We start from the raw sequence: 14,097 nt of genomic DNA, 5'->3' as shown, positions 1-14,097 counted from the left end.
ATTTCACAATATATACAACTACTGAGTCTTTATATTATATTCCTGAAACTAATATAATATGTCAATTATGAATTAACTTTTTTTTTAAAGGAAAAGGAAGAGTGGTAACTGCTAAAGGTCACAGGACCATTCAGTGGCCAAGCCGGCGTAGACCTGGGCCTCCTGCCTCCCAGGATAGAGAGTGAGGCCGATGGTGGATTCTTTGAAAAGCCAAAAGCAGACTCTTGTTGGATCACAGGATATTCGTGTTGTCCCCCAGGCTATCTCAGCCTCCACTGCTCTTCTGTCAGCCTCCAAAATCGGGACATGAAAATGGATTTGTTCAAGTGGTAACCCACAGATTCCAAGCCTTAGCACCTTTCTAAATGAGCCAGTGACACAGTGCCAGGCAAGACGCAACCTCCGCGAATGAATTAATTAGACTTTCTAAAAGAGCAAGCAGTCTTGCCGTGGTGTTTTATTACACAGTTTTCTAAGTGGTAATTGAAAAAGGAGCGCTTGATTTTAGATTCCCTCCCTAAGGTGTTAATTGTGGCAGGGAGGGGCTGGGGAGACAGAGCCCATGTAAAATGAATCGTTCTGTGGCTCAGGATGCGGTGGGCCCAGCGCTCCTTCCACGACTTTGGGAAACGGAAAGAGAAGGAGCAGAGCGCACGTTGGCAGCTTGGCTTAGAGAGCTCTAGCTGTTGTGATGATGGACAAATTCTAAATACACTCTTCTAGTAAACTTCCTCCAAAGCATTACAGATCAGAAGGTTAGTATGAATCAAGTTTAAGGAAAACACTGAACTTGATCCTGGAATTGTCCTCCACGCAGCCTGTCACCTCCCTTCCACCTGTCCTCCTCTTCCCATTGCTTTCATCAAGAAAACTTAGTCTTTGGGCTGTGTGTGTGTGCCAAGTCGTTCAGTCGTGTCCAACTCTTTTTGACCCTATGGACTGTAGCCCACCAGGCTTCTCTGTCTAAGGGATTCTCCAGGCAAGAATACTGGAGTGGGTTGCCATGCCCTCCTCCAAGGATCTTCTCAACCCAGGGATCAAACCCTGGTCTCCTGCAGCTCCTGGATTGGGCAGGTGGGTTCTTTACAACTAGGGCCACCTGGGAAGTCTTTGAGCTACTATTTCTCAATGCCACTCAGGTCTGTAATGACCAGCTGAGCCGCTATGATATGTCAGGCACTGAAGATCTACAAAGGGGAATACAGTATGCTGTCCTCATAAAGGATGTAATAAGGAGAAAACAGCCATGTGTCTCAGATCTGAACAGATCCATGGTCCCAATGGTGCAAGAAACGAGGAAGTACAGACCATGGATAGTGGAAGATTTCTTTACGACACTATTGGTCAATATGATGGGAGGAGATGTAGTCGGAGTTGAAAAGTATTAAGGAATTATCTAGAGAACAAACTGTGGACACCACGGGGGAAAGGGAGGGACAAGATAATTGGGAGATTGGGGCTGACTCTTAAACACTATTGACACTATGTATAAAACAGATAACTAATGAGAACTAATAGATAACTATTGATAGTATGTATAAAATAGATAACTAATGAGAACTACTGTACAACACAAGGAACTCTACTCAATGCTCCGTGGTGATCTAAACAGGAAGGAAAGCCAAAAAAGATGGAAGTATGTATAACTAATTCACTTTGCTGTACAGCAGAAACTAACACAATATTGGAAAGCAACTATACTTCAATAAAATTTTTTTAAAAAGAAAAGTATTAAGAAATCATCTAATCAAATCCCTTCACTAGTGCAGTAGTCCTCCTGGACATTCAGGATCTCAAATTAATGATATCAATAAGAGTGTGGGTTTCAGAGCCAAAGTGACACTTTGAATCATGGCTCCTACCATGTGAGTTTGAGCAAGTAACTTAACCCCTCTTTGTCTCAGAGTCTTCATCAGTCAAAATGCGGATGATAATAATACCTGCCTTTTAGGATTTTATGAGAACTAAGTAAGTTCATATTAGTAAAGTGCTCATAATCGAGTCCAATACACAGGAAATGCTTCCTCAAATTGCTTCTGAGCAGCTGGGGGACTTGTAGAACCTCACAGGCGAGAGAAAGATGATGCAGAGACCTCTGCAGGGATCTGTGGAGGCGGGGAATGGGACACAGGACCAAGGCACACTGGTGCCCACACACACATGTGCACACACGATGGCCAAACGACGACAGAAAAAAAGGTTCCTTTTTGCACAACTGTGACATCCATACCCATGAATCAGCTCAATGAAATCGGGCCACAACTTGCTTAACACTTCCCTGCTCTCTGTTGCCATAGCTGCTTCCTCTGGTCCGAGATGTTTCGGCTCCTGCTGCTGTCACTCCCCAGGAGGAGGCCCCACCTTGAGAATCACAAAATGAACTCAGCACCTCCTCACCCACCTGGGTGGGCAGTGGCCTCACATGACACACAGGAATAATGACCTTTAAGTCTCAGATGCTTTATGAATAGAGTAGGCATGGTTATGCCAAACCTGACAGAAGAATGATAACTAGAATCAGCTGATCTTTCCTAGCCATTAAAGCTTCATCTTCTTGCAGGGTTTTTGTGATACATTAAGTGAGATAATGCACATAAAATGCTAGGTGCAGAGTAGTTGCTCAGGGAAAATATTATTATATTATTATAATTATTTGATTCCTTTGGTTCTAAGATCACCAATGTGAAAATCAGGCACACGTGTGTGTGTGTGTATCAGGGTGTGTATGCTCAGTTGCTCAGATGTGTCCGACTCTATTACCCTATAGACTACAGCCCACCGGGTTCCTCTGCCCATGGGATTCTCCAGGCACGAATACTAGAGTAGGTTGCCTTTTCTTCTCCAGGGGATCTTCCAGACCCAGGGATCAAACTCAAGTTTCCTGGCTTGGCAGGCAGATTCTTTCCAACTGAGCCACCAGGGAAGCCCCATGTATGAGGGTACAGCTATGCAAATGAATGCATATCTGTACACAATTTAGGAAGGCTCAGGGAGTTCATTACTCCCTAATGAAATTGATGTTCTAAACAGGCGAAACACCTGGGAAGGTTCTCAAAGTCCCATTGTCCAGGGCACCCCACAAATAAATCAGAATTTCTGGAGATGGATGCAAACATTAGTAATTTTTTAAACTCCCAGGTGCTTCTGCTTATCAGTGGCACTCTCTGGCCCTCAGTTTCCTTTCTGGTAAAATAGAGGCAAACACTGGACTAGACAACGTCAGCCCCAGCATCTATCTGATCAGCCTGTAAGAGGCATGTGGCCTCCAGCCCAGCGCAGTCCTGCCGAGCCCTGAGCAGTCCTCCCCCTGCCCCAGCCAGGATCCCTAGAGTATCCTGCCAGGGAGTCCAACCCAGGAGCGACTGAATCTGGCAAGAGCTAAAAATTAATTCCGTTCAAATCAATAATTTGCAATTAAACACAGAAGACACTAAAGCCAAGAGGGGCAGGTTTCTGAAAAGAGGACAGCTGAGCAAGCCTTTGAAACTGAGACGGGGGAAAAACCCGAGCAGCTCCAAGCAAACAAATGAACATTCGGCTCCATTGTTTGCGAGGAAGCAGGCTCAGGGGGGTAAGTGGTACTTGAGGAGTGAAAAAAAATCAAGCACTTCCATCAGCAGGACTCAATGCCAGGAGCTAATTTACTTTCCTCAGCGCTCTCTGCTTATACACTTCCCGTGGCTCAGAGCCCCAGTCCACTATGCTGGGGACCTCTGATGCCTTCGGAACAGTGCTGCATGGTTGCTGGCTACAAGCAGCACCCAGCTCATGAAAGAGCTGGAAGCCTGCCTGGGTCCCCTCCCCATCCTCAGCAGCAAGTGTCAGACCGGATTGGGTGAGTGCCAGGCCGGCAGTGCCAATGAGGAGCACAGACGTGCTGGAAGCGGGCAGCTCTGCGGAGCCAGGCTTGAATGATGGTTGATGTTTCACAGCAATCACTGAAGTCTGGGGCTGGGAGCCATCCCATGGGTCTCCAGAGACGTGCGGGGAGATGCTGAAACTCTTGAAACAGAATTGAAATGTGGTTCACTTGGGAAGTAAATGCATGCCATGCAATATTGGGGAGGTGAGGGGGTGGAGGAAGCAAAAACAGTATAAAGAACCATAGCTCTGAAAAAGACAGGAAATTCAAGGCATAGAGAGTGTAGAATCAAACACAGGTCTTTTGAGTTTCCTTAAAACCGCAATAAAATGAGTAAGGGAATACCATATTTTTCTTTTATAAGGGTTAATAAGGGCTTCCCTGGTGGCTCAGACAGTAAAGAATCCGCCTGCAATGCGGGAGACCTGGGTTCAATCCCTGGGTTGGGAAGATCCCCTGGAGAAGGAAACGGCTACGCTGTCCAGTATTCTTGCCTAGAGAATCCCCATGGACATAGGAGCCTGGCAGAGACTACAGTCCATGAGGTCGCAAAGAGTTGGACACAACTGAGCAACTAAGTACAGCATAGCAGCAAGGGTTAACAAATGACTTGCTTATGATTCAGTAAGTCAAAGCTGGACTCCTTGCCCCAAAGGAAGGGGGAAGACCAACACTGATAGAGGCAGTACTATGCACCAGGGTCTAGGAGCTTCATGACAGCATCCCATCTAGTCCTCATAGCATCATCTGGGAACAGATTTTGGTATGATCCTCACTTTACCATGGAGGAAATTTCCTCAGTTTGATTTTTTCAATTAGTTTTTATATTTATTATTTATTTATTTTTAGCACTGGGGATCTTCATTGCATCAGGGCTCAGTTCCCCCATGGCATGTGGGATCCTAGTTTCCCTACCAGGAATCAAACCCATGCCTCCTGCATTGGAAGGTGGATTCTCAACCACTGGACCACCAGGAAAGTCCCCTTCAGGTTGATACTCAATGCCAAAATACGAATTGAGCCCCACTCCAAAACATTCATCTGAAACACAAAGAAAAATATACAGAGTTATGAGATTAGTCTTGATTTCTAATCTAGTCAGGAAAGCAAAACTCACACACACACAAAAAGCAAAAGATGACACAATCTAGCATGTGTTAAGTGCCCAGTGGGGGGTGAAGAACAGCAGAGCCATGTGACGATGGAGAGAGGGATCAATGAGAACTTCAGGGGGTGGGAAGATACACACAAGTTAGCATTGAGGATGTCTTGAAACAAAACATGACTAGAAGGGTGAAGAGGGAGAAGAACTTTCCAAGTGAAGAGGACCGGAACACGGTACAGAAATGAGAAAGGGTGGCCTGGAGCTGATAAGATGGTACAAAGACCACTCATGATTTTTCTTTGAAGATACTGTGATAATCCCAAATTTTAAAGTTCAGCACTGTAAAGTTGTAGTTCAAATTCTTTTTACTCCTAAAGGAATTCTAACCCTAGAATGTAATAAGGAAAATGACTATTTGGCTATTCAACAATTATTTGCTTGCTTGCTTTGGGCCAAGCACCCCAAGGCACACCCCAAGGCCTGGCACACTGCTAAAAGCTCAGCCTCCTGCCACATGGTGACAGATTCCAGTCTCTTAAGAGGTGATGTGGGTTTCGAAGGTGGCGCTAGTGGTGAAGAACCTGCCTGCCAATGCAGGAGATGTAAGAGTTCAATCCCTGGGTCAGGAAGATACCCTGCAGGAGGGCATACTCACTCCAGTATTTTTGCCTGGAGAATCCCACGGACAGAGGAGCCTGGTGAGCTATGGTCCATAGAGTTGCAAAGAGTCAGACATGACTGAAGCAACTTAGCACACAAGAGGTGACATAGAACTGTAGTCTGAGACACTTACCCAACTACAGAGCACAGATGTGTGTGACACTGTTCTTCTAAATGCAGAGTAAGAGCCTTGAGAAAGACTCCAGGAATCTCATACTAGTCAATTGAAGTTATTTTATTACTACCCATAGAGACCCAGATGCACCATAACTAACTTTTACATACACCAGGCAAACCCAAAGTCATTGTCCACGAAGGGAAAAAGAGAGACATACTAGAAAGAAGTCTGACCACTCTATGGGAGAAGCTCTCCATTTACCTTCCTTACAGGGAAGAGGAGGAGGCTGGTTAAGAACTCTCTCCTCTCTGGAGGCAAGACAGTCCATTCCCAAGGAGGAGAAGTCATAGACTAGATTGCTTCAATTCCAGAACATTCTTTTGGACCACCATTTTACTGGGTGGAGCATCCGATGGAACAAAAGTTCATAGGGCACACAAAAATGTTGTATCTTCATCCCAGTGCAACAGTTATGTGAGGAGTCCCAGGTTCAAGGCTTTGATACCTTTTCTTCTTTGTTCACTTCCTTCCTCTAAGCCAGAGTGCTAAGAATTCAGAGTGGTAAGAATCCCCAAGCTATTGTGGCAACTCTACCCTTCTATTTTTCTCCCCATTGGATGTTTCTTTCTCATCTCTCTCTCTCTGACCAGCTACGCTTCTGAAGGGCAGCATAAGGCAACTCCACTCTCAAGATAGGAAGGGGGCAAGGCACAATCTTTAAAAGAATGACATAGCCCTTGAGAACATACTGGTTAGAACCAACTATTTCCAAGATGGTGGATGATTCAACTTCCAGTAGACCTTGAGCCTCATTATATGCTCACTATAATATCATCACATGTGCTAAATGACACACCCACAGGCACCATGACAGTTCCAAGACCAACCATAAAAGGTCAAAAAGTGGGCAGTGCCCCAACTCCTGGAAATCTATGCCCCTTGACCAAAATAGTTGAAATAATCCTCTCGCTCATTAGCCTATGGAATTCCTCAGCCCATAAAGGCTAATCACCTCACTTTCTGATACTCATGCATTCTATCTATGGAGTGTGCTGCTGCTGCTGCTGCTAAGTCGCTTCAGTCGTGTCCGACTCTTTGCGACCCTATAGACGGCAGCCCACCAGGCTCCGCCGTCCCTAGGATTCTCCAGGCAAGAATACTGGAGTGGGTTGCCATTTCCTTCTCCAGTGCATGAAAGGGAAAAGTGAAAGTGAAGTCGCTCGGTCGTGTCTGACTCTTAGCAACCCCATGGACTGTAGCCTACCAGGCTCCTCCATCCATGGGATTTTCCAGGCAAGAGTACTGGAGTGGGCTGCCATTGCCTTCTCCGATCTATGGAGTGTATATGGCTCTAAATAAACTTGGTTTCACTTTACCATGCCTCCCTCTTGACTTCCTTCGGTGTGAAGCCAAGGACCCTCACTTGGGACAGCATTCCAGGGGCTCACCTGACAGATACCTGAGCATCCTCTCTGGCCCTATTTTTTTTTTTTGGCAACACTCACCACTGTGCCACCTACTCTGTCTCTTTGGCTCCGTTTGGTGAGGAGTCCAAACTGCTGTTTCATCACAGACATAAAATCCAAGATTTCATATTGGGATGTTGAAAGAAATCCAGAGGGGGTTCACAAAAATATATTTATCTTTGAGGCCACATTGCCCTGCCTGGTAGAGGAAAAAGGACTGTGGGGGAGATTCAGCCCAGTGACTGCAATCCTGAACGGAGACCTGGGGACACGCTCGGCACACGCATCCTTCCATTGCCTTCTCTGCCCTGCCAGTACACCTCCTTCTGAGGGTGACCTCGGGAGAAAGAGACCCACCCAGACCAAACAGAATGCAACTATTGCTGAGAACCTTCGTCCAATTAATGAGATGGCCTTCCAAACACCGCCTCTTCTCTTGATGAGCCCAGTCTCCATGACTTCCGACATGCATCCAAAACAATGAAGTCCTCAGAACTCAGGAAAATGGAGTGGGGGGAACACTGCAAACTCTTACTTTCCTCTTCTTGCCCCTCCTCGGTGACTGCCAAGCACTCCACACACCCAGCCCAGCTCCACACAGGAGATTGAGACGTTTTCTGGAAGCACAATCCATGGTTCTGTTGCCATGGAAGCACCCGCGAGTCCCCAGTGGCAGCACATGGCAGGCAGAGGCGGCCCGGGAGCCGCAGCACAAGGGGGGGTCTGTCCCACGCTGCCCGCCCACCCTGCAGGAAGCCCCACAGTCGAGAGGGAGGCACAGTCAAGCCTCCCCAGCAAAGCCCGGCCTCGGGGGAGGCAGCGAACCCCAGCTGTGCCCCATCTTCCGAGCGCATGTACATCTGGGCACTCTGGGCACAGCTCCAGCCAATCAGCCAAGCTGATCCATGCAGGGCTTTTCACAAAAGGATGCTGGCTTGGAGCAGATGGCAGCAGAGGAACCAAGATGGAGCCCCCCTTCTGGGCGGTGCTCCCCACCAACCCCACAGGCAAGACCCCCCACCTGGCTTCCCTTGGCTTCCAGAGTGGGGACCCCAAAACGTGGCCCGTGCACTCCTAAGAGTCTGCCAGATGACTGGAGGTAGACCCTGAGCCAATACTCTTGAAAAAATTTGAGTCACATATTTACTGTCATACATGCTAGAAAAGAAAACCTGCTAGAAAAAAAAAACCTGCAAAAACTGTGATTCCTTGGATATTATTGCTCAGCATCAAATGAAAGTGGGTGTTTAAAAAAAAATGAGTCAATTATAAGGAATTAAGTACATAATTGGGTAGCTTTTGCATAGCTATTACACACACATACACACAACCATGAAAAGTTATGTTGGTAAATAAAGTTTGGGAAATCTGAGTGAAAGGAAAGATTCCAATGTCCTCTCTCAAAACTGAGTAACTTTTCAAACAGGAAGAAAAAAAATTACTGACATGACCATGGGATCAGATGTGGACTCACCTGATCATTCTTCATTTTGGCCTATCAATGCACTGGGGGTTTCCTTCCTATCTCTTTGATTGTATCCAATGTCTCCACCTAGCAGTTGGTTGAGGTTCCCTAGAGATGAGACAGATAAGAGACAGTTAAGACTTTCAGTCCATTGAGTCCTATTTAATACTAACCAGGATTCTACCCTGGATGGGTTCTCTGGCCAACTAGGCTGGACAATGCAGAAGGTCAGTTTGTGGAAAGGCCTCTTCGTCATCCCACTTAGAACCATTAGCCTGGAGCCAGTTCTAAGCAGCCAGCTGTCTGCTCCTTTCCCCTCAGCCTCATTCGGCTCTTCTTAGCTTTTAAAACTTAAATGCAACTTCTAAAAAGAAGGCATCTCCAGCTTCCAAATGCATTTCCCAAGATCAGTTCAGTTCAGTCACTCTCATGTCCGACTCTGTGACCCCATGGACTGCAGCACGTCAGGCCTCCCTGTCCATCGGCCAACTCCCGGAGTTTACTCAAACATGTCCATTGAGTCGGTGATGCCATCCAACCATCTCATCCTCTGTCGTCCCCTTCTCCTCCCACCTTCAATCTTTCCCAGCATCAGGGTCTTTTCAAATGAGTCAGTTCTTCGCATCAGGTGGCCAAAGTATTGCAGTTTCAGCTTTAGCATCAGTCCTTCCGATGAATACTCAGGACTGATATCCTTTAGGATGGACTGGTTGGATCTCCTTGTAGTCCAAGGGACTCTCAAGAGTCTTCTCCAACACCACAGTGCAAAAGCATCAATTCTTCGGTGCTCAGCTTTCTTTACAGTCCAACTCTCACATCCATACATGACTACTGGAAATACCATAGCTTTGACTAGACGGACCTTTGTTGGCAGAGTAATGTCTCTGGTTTTTAATATGCTGTCTAGGTTGGTCATAACTTTTCTTCCAAGGAGCAAGCATCTTTTAATTTCATGGCTGCAGTCACCATCTGCAGTGATTTTGGAGCCCCCCAAAATAAAGTCTCTCACTGTTTCCACTGTTTCCCCATCTATTTGCCATGAAGTGATGGGACCATCTGCCATGATCTTAGTTTTTTGAATGCTGAGTTTTAAGCCAACTTTTTTGCTTTTCTCTTTCACTTTCATCAAGAGGCTCTTTAGTTCTTCTTCACTTTCTGCCATAAGGGTGGTGTCATCTGCATATGAGGTTACTGATATTTCTCTCAGCAATCTTGATTCCAGCTTGTGCTTCATCCAGCCCAGCGTTTCTCATGACGTACTCTGCATATAAGTAAAATAAGCAGGGTGACAATATACAGCCTTGACGTACTCTTTTCCCTATTTGGAAACAGTCTGTTGTTCCATGTCCAGTTCTGTTGCTTCCTGACCTGCATACAGATTTCTCAAGAGGCAGGTCAGGTGGTCTGGTATCCCCATCTCTTGAAGTATTTTCCAGAGTTTGTTGTGCTCCACACAGTCAAAGGTTTTGGCATAGTCAATAAAGCAGAAATAGGTGTTTTTCTGGTACTCTCTTGCTTTTTCGATGATCCAGTGTATGTTGCCAATTTAATCTCTGGTTCCTCTGGTTTCCAAGATTGCACCACCCCAAAGTGTTGTCACAAAGGAAGAAATAAAAATAGGAGGGCTTCCCTGGTGGTCCAGTGGTGAGGAATCTGCCTGCCAATGCAGGTTACATGGGTTTGACCCCTGGTCCAGGAAGATCCCACATGCTGCAGAGCAACAAAGTCCATGCGGAGCAACTACTCTAGAGCCCATGGGCCACAACTAATGAAGTCTCCCTCCCTAGAGCTTGTGCTCTCTAACAAGAGAAGCCACTGCAATAAGAAGCCCAAGCTCTGCACGGAAGAGTAGTTCTCCATCGCAGCAACCAGAGGAAAGCCAGTGTAGCAACAAAGATGCAGCACAGCCAAAAACAAACATAAAACAAGAATTTAAAAAAATAGATGGGAAGTATAATCCTCTCTCCCAACTCTACCCTTTGCCCAGAGCCTGTGAAGCCTAGGATGAAAAAGTAAACTTCTAAACCATTGGGTCCCCATTGTAAGGTAACAACAAGAATAACAACAAAAGTAATGATAACAATCATGACAATATCAAGTTTCATCATAACTCTAAGATGGAAGTATCATTGGTCTCATTTTATAGAACATCATTCTGACAGAGTAAGAAATCTGGGGAATGAGCAGCAGAGCCGAGAATTATATCCAAATCTACATGACTCCAAATCTTGCTCTGTCTCATGGATTCAGCTGCTGCCCTTTCATGGTCTCCCTCAAACTCCATTGTGTCCTTCTGGGCTTCTGCAGACCCCTCCCTACTTCCTCTGTGCATGTAGTCAGAGGACATCCCTAGAGAACCCATCAATCCGAACCGCCTGTAAAAGGCCATTTCCTCATAACACGCCCTGAACATCTGTAAAAACAATTTCTCCTCAAGCCCACAACTGAACCTCATAATAAAAACTCACCATCCAATATAGCCTCTTTTATAAATGTTCTGATGGCATTTTAACTACAAGGGGTTTATCCTGGGAAGATGCTTGCCTCTTTGGGATAGAGTTATCTATGAGACACCAGGGCATTCTTTCTCCATGGGGAAGATTTTGTTGGTCTTCAACTGTATAGACGAGATCATGCTGCTGTGGTGGTGGTGGTAGTAGTAAATCGCTTCAGTTCGCTTATTTGTGACCCTATGGACTGCAGCCCACGAGGCTCCTCTGTCCATGGGATTCTCCAGGCAAGAATACTGGAGTGGGTCGCCATGCCTTCCTCCAGGGGATCTTCCCTACTTAGGGACTGAACCCCCATCTCTTACATCTCCTCCATTGGCAGGCAGGTTCTTTATCACTAGCACCATCTGGAAGCCTTATGCAGCTATAAACAATCCCCAAATATCAGGCACTTAAGTTTATTTCTCAATCACTCTAGGTTCAAGCAATTCTCTAGACAATTATAGAATTTTAGAGAATTTTCTAGACAGTTCTAGCCGCATTCAGGCAGCGTCCATCTTACCATCCCCTCTCTTGCAAGGTTGTCAAAGTAGAGAGAACTACACACTCATTCATACCACGCTGTTTAAAACAAGTCACATGGTCATGGCTATTCAAGGGGATGAAGATGAACACTATTCCAGTGTCCCAAGGAGAGGAGAATCCGAAATATGGGGAGAAGCACTGCTGATCTCCATGCAGGCTTTCTTATCCACAAGCAAGAGGAAATTGTATTGTCAATGAGAAGACTCACCACAGAGAGCACTGGCCTAGGAGTTGGGAGACAAGGGTTTGAGGGTCTTCTGGACTATTTCTTAGCTATGTAGCCTTAGGGAAGTCACTTGGTCTGACCCTCAGTTTGCTCATCAATGTAATGAGAAGAACGCTGATAATGATCAACCTCATACCTCAGTGGTTAAATTAGGTAATGAATGTGTTTCTCCACAAAAAAATTTCCTGGTTACTCACTGCTGCTGCTGCTGCTGCTAAGTCGCTTCAGTCATGTCTGACTCTGTGCGACTCCATAGACGGCAGCCCACCAGGCTCCGCCGTCCCTGGGATTCTCCAGGCAAGAATACTGGAGTGGGTTGCCATTTCCTTCTCCAGTGCATGAAAGGGAAAAGTGAAAGTGAAGTCGGTCAGTTGTGTCCGATTCTTAGCAACCCCATGGACTGTAGCCTACCAGGCTCCTGCGTCCATGGGATTTTCCAGGCAAGAGTACTGGAGTGGGGTGCCATTGCCTTCTCCGTGGTTACTCACTAGTACTTCTAAAATCATCTTTCCCCTCATTATATGTTTTCTGGTCAACAATAAAAACAGAAAAAAACAAAAGCCAAAAGAGTTTCAGATGTCCTGAGCTCACACCCTCTTTCTCTCCTCTTGACTAAAGTCCCTTGATCTTTCTGAGGGTCAATAGATTGTGATGCCGTTCTGTACCATGAGTTTCTAAAATGCAAAGCACTGAATAAAATTATAAAATTATACAAAAATGGAAGGGATTATTATTCTCCTGTCCCTCTTATTCTAAAGGTTTCCCCCTCTCCCTCACTTTCCCTTCTGGACAAGCTCAAGTCCCCCATCCTTCAAAAAAATGTTTCTTCAAACTTAACACCCACCTACCACTTAACTGTTCACACAGATCTCTTGTTTACCATACTCCCTGGAAACAAGGCTCCATGTATTCCTGGCCCCACTTTTACATATATATATATATATATATATATGAGTACATACATGAGTACATACATATATATATATATATATGTATGAGTGCGGGCTGTGCGGGCTTTTCTCTAGTTGGTGCATGGTCTTCCCATTGTGGTGGCTTCTCTTGGTCGCAGAGCCCAGGCTCTAGGGAACACAGGCTTCAGCAGTTGTGCCTCACAGGCTCCAGAGCACAGGCTCAGTAGTTGTGGCCCACGGGCTTCACTGCTCCACAGCATGCGGGATCTTCCTGGACCAGGGATTGAACTCCATTGTCTGCTGCATTGACAGGCTAATTCTTTACCACTGAGCCACCAGGGAAGCCCTTCCATTCCCTCTTCATAATACTTTTATTTAGCTTGCATGCATGCATGCTAAGTCGCTTAAGTCATGTCCGACTCTCTGCGACCCCATGGACTGTAGCCCACCAGACTCCTAGGTCCATGGGTTTCTTCAGGCAAGAATACTAGAGTGGATTGCCATGCCCTCCTCCAGAGGATCTTCCCAACCCAGAGATGGAACCCCTGTCTCTTGTGTTGCAGGAGTATTCTTTACCCACTGAGCCACCTGAGAAGCCCCTTATTTAGCTTAAGCCTCCGCTATTAGAGAAAAGAGTCTCTTCTGGGTCCCGTGACCTCCTCACTCAGTTTCAATCCATTTGGCTTCTCCTTGACTGATCATAACATTTGACAACAAGAACTGCTGTATTTAATCTGATTGATCCCATGCCCTGTTGGTTCTCTCCAGGTTCTACTGGTTATATTTATGAAACATCTCTGTCTTATTCATTCTATCACTGAAACATTTCTCGTGTTCTCTTAAATTTCTTCACTACTCACTTGAATACCTATTGACCCTCTGTTACTGGCTCTGTTCCTGAAACACCTCTCATCTCTATCGTTTCTCCGTTCCCTTTGTTCCTACCCTGGTTCAAGCTTCCAGTTATCTCTGGTGTAGGTTATTGCCATAGCTGCCTGATTGGTCTTTCTTCACTTAGCTATAAAACATCTTGTCTCTTCTTATCAGTTAGCTCTGTAACCCAGCTAGTAAAAGTAAAGCCACCAGACCACCACTAGGGAGACAGTTCACTAGCCATGGGTCCTTCCTTTTTCTCAGTCCTCTACACCATTCCCATCTCATCTGCTCTGGTCCTGTGCTTCCTCTTCCAGACCTCCTTACCCTCTTCAGAATTTATTTATTTGGCTGCCTTGGGTCTTAGTTTCTGCAA

General features: G+C 45.9%; 1 protein-coding gene across 1 annotated transcript in view; it reads right to left on the bottom strand.

The window, feature by feature from the left end:
• Positions 1–14,097, bottom strand: part of CDCA2 (cell division cycle associated 2) — a 218,849-nt gene that overhangs the window by 18,029 nt on the left and 186,723 nt on the right. Inside the window, exon 17 of the transcript XR_014060938.1 lies at positions 8,686–8,784. The gene's annotated coding sequence lies outside the window, so the exon portion shown is untranslated. The remainder of the gene's footprint in view (positions 1–8,685; positions 8,785–14,097) is intronic.

The sequence above is a fragment of the Giraffa tippelskirchi genome, chromosome 1, assembly GCF_054371585.1.
Source record: "Giraffa tippelskirchi isolate mGirTip1 chromosome 1, T2T-mGirTip1v1.2.pri, whole genome shotgun sequence".
NCBI lineage: Eukaryota > Metazoa > Chordata > Mammalia > Artiodactyla > Giraffidae > Giraffa > Giraffa tippelskirchi.
The sequence above is the reverse complement of the archived record's forward strand: the minus strand, read 5'-3'. Positions and strand labels throughout refer to the sequence as shown.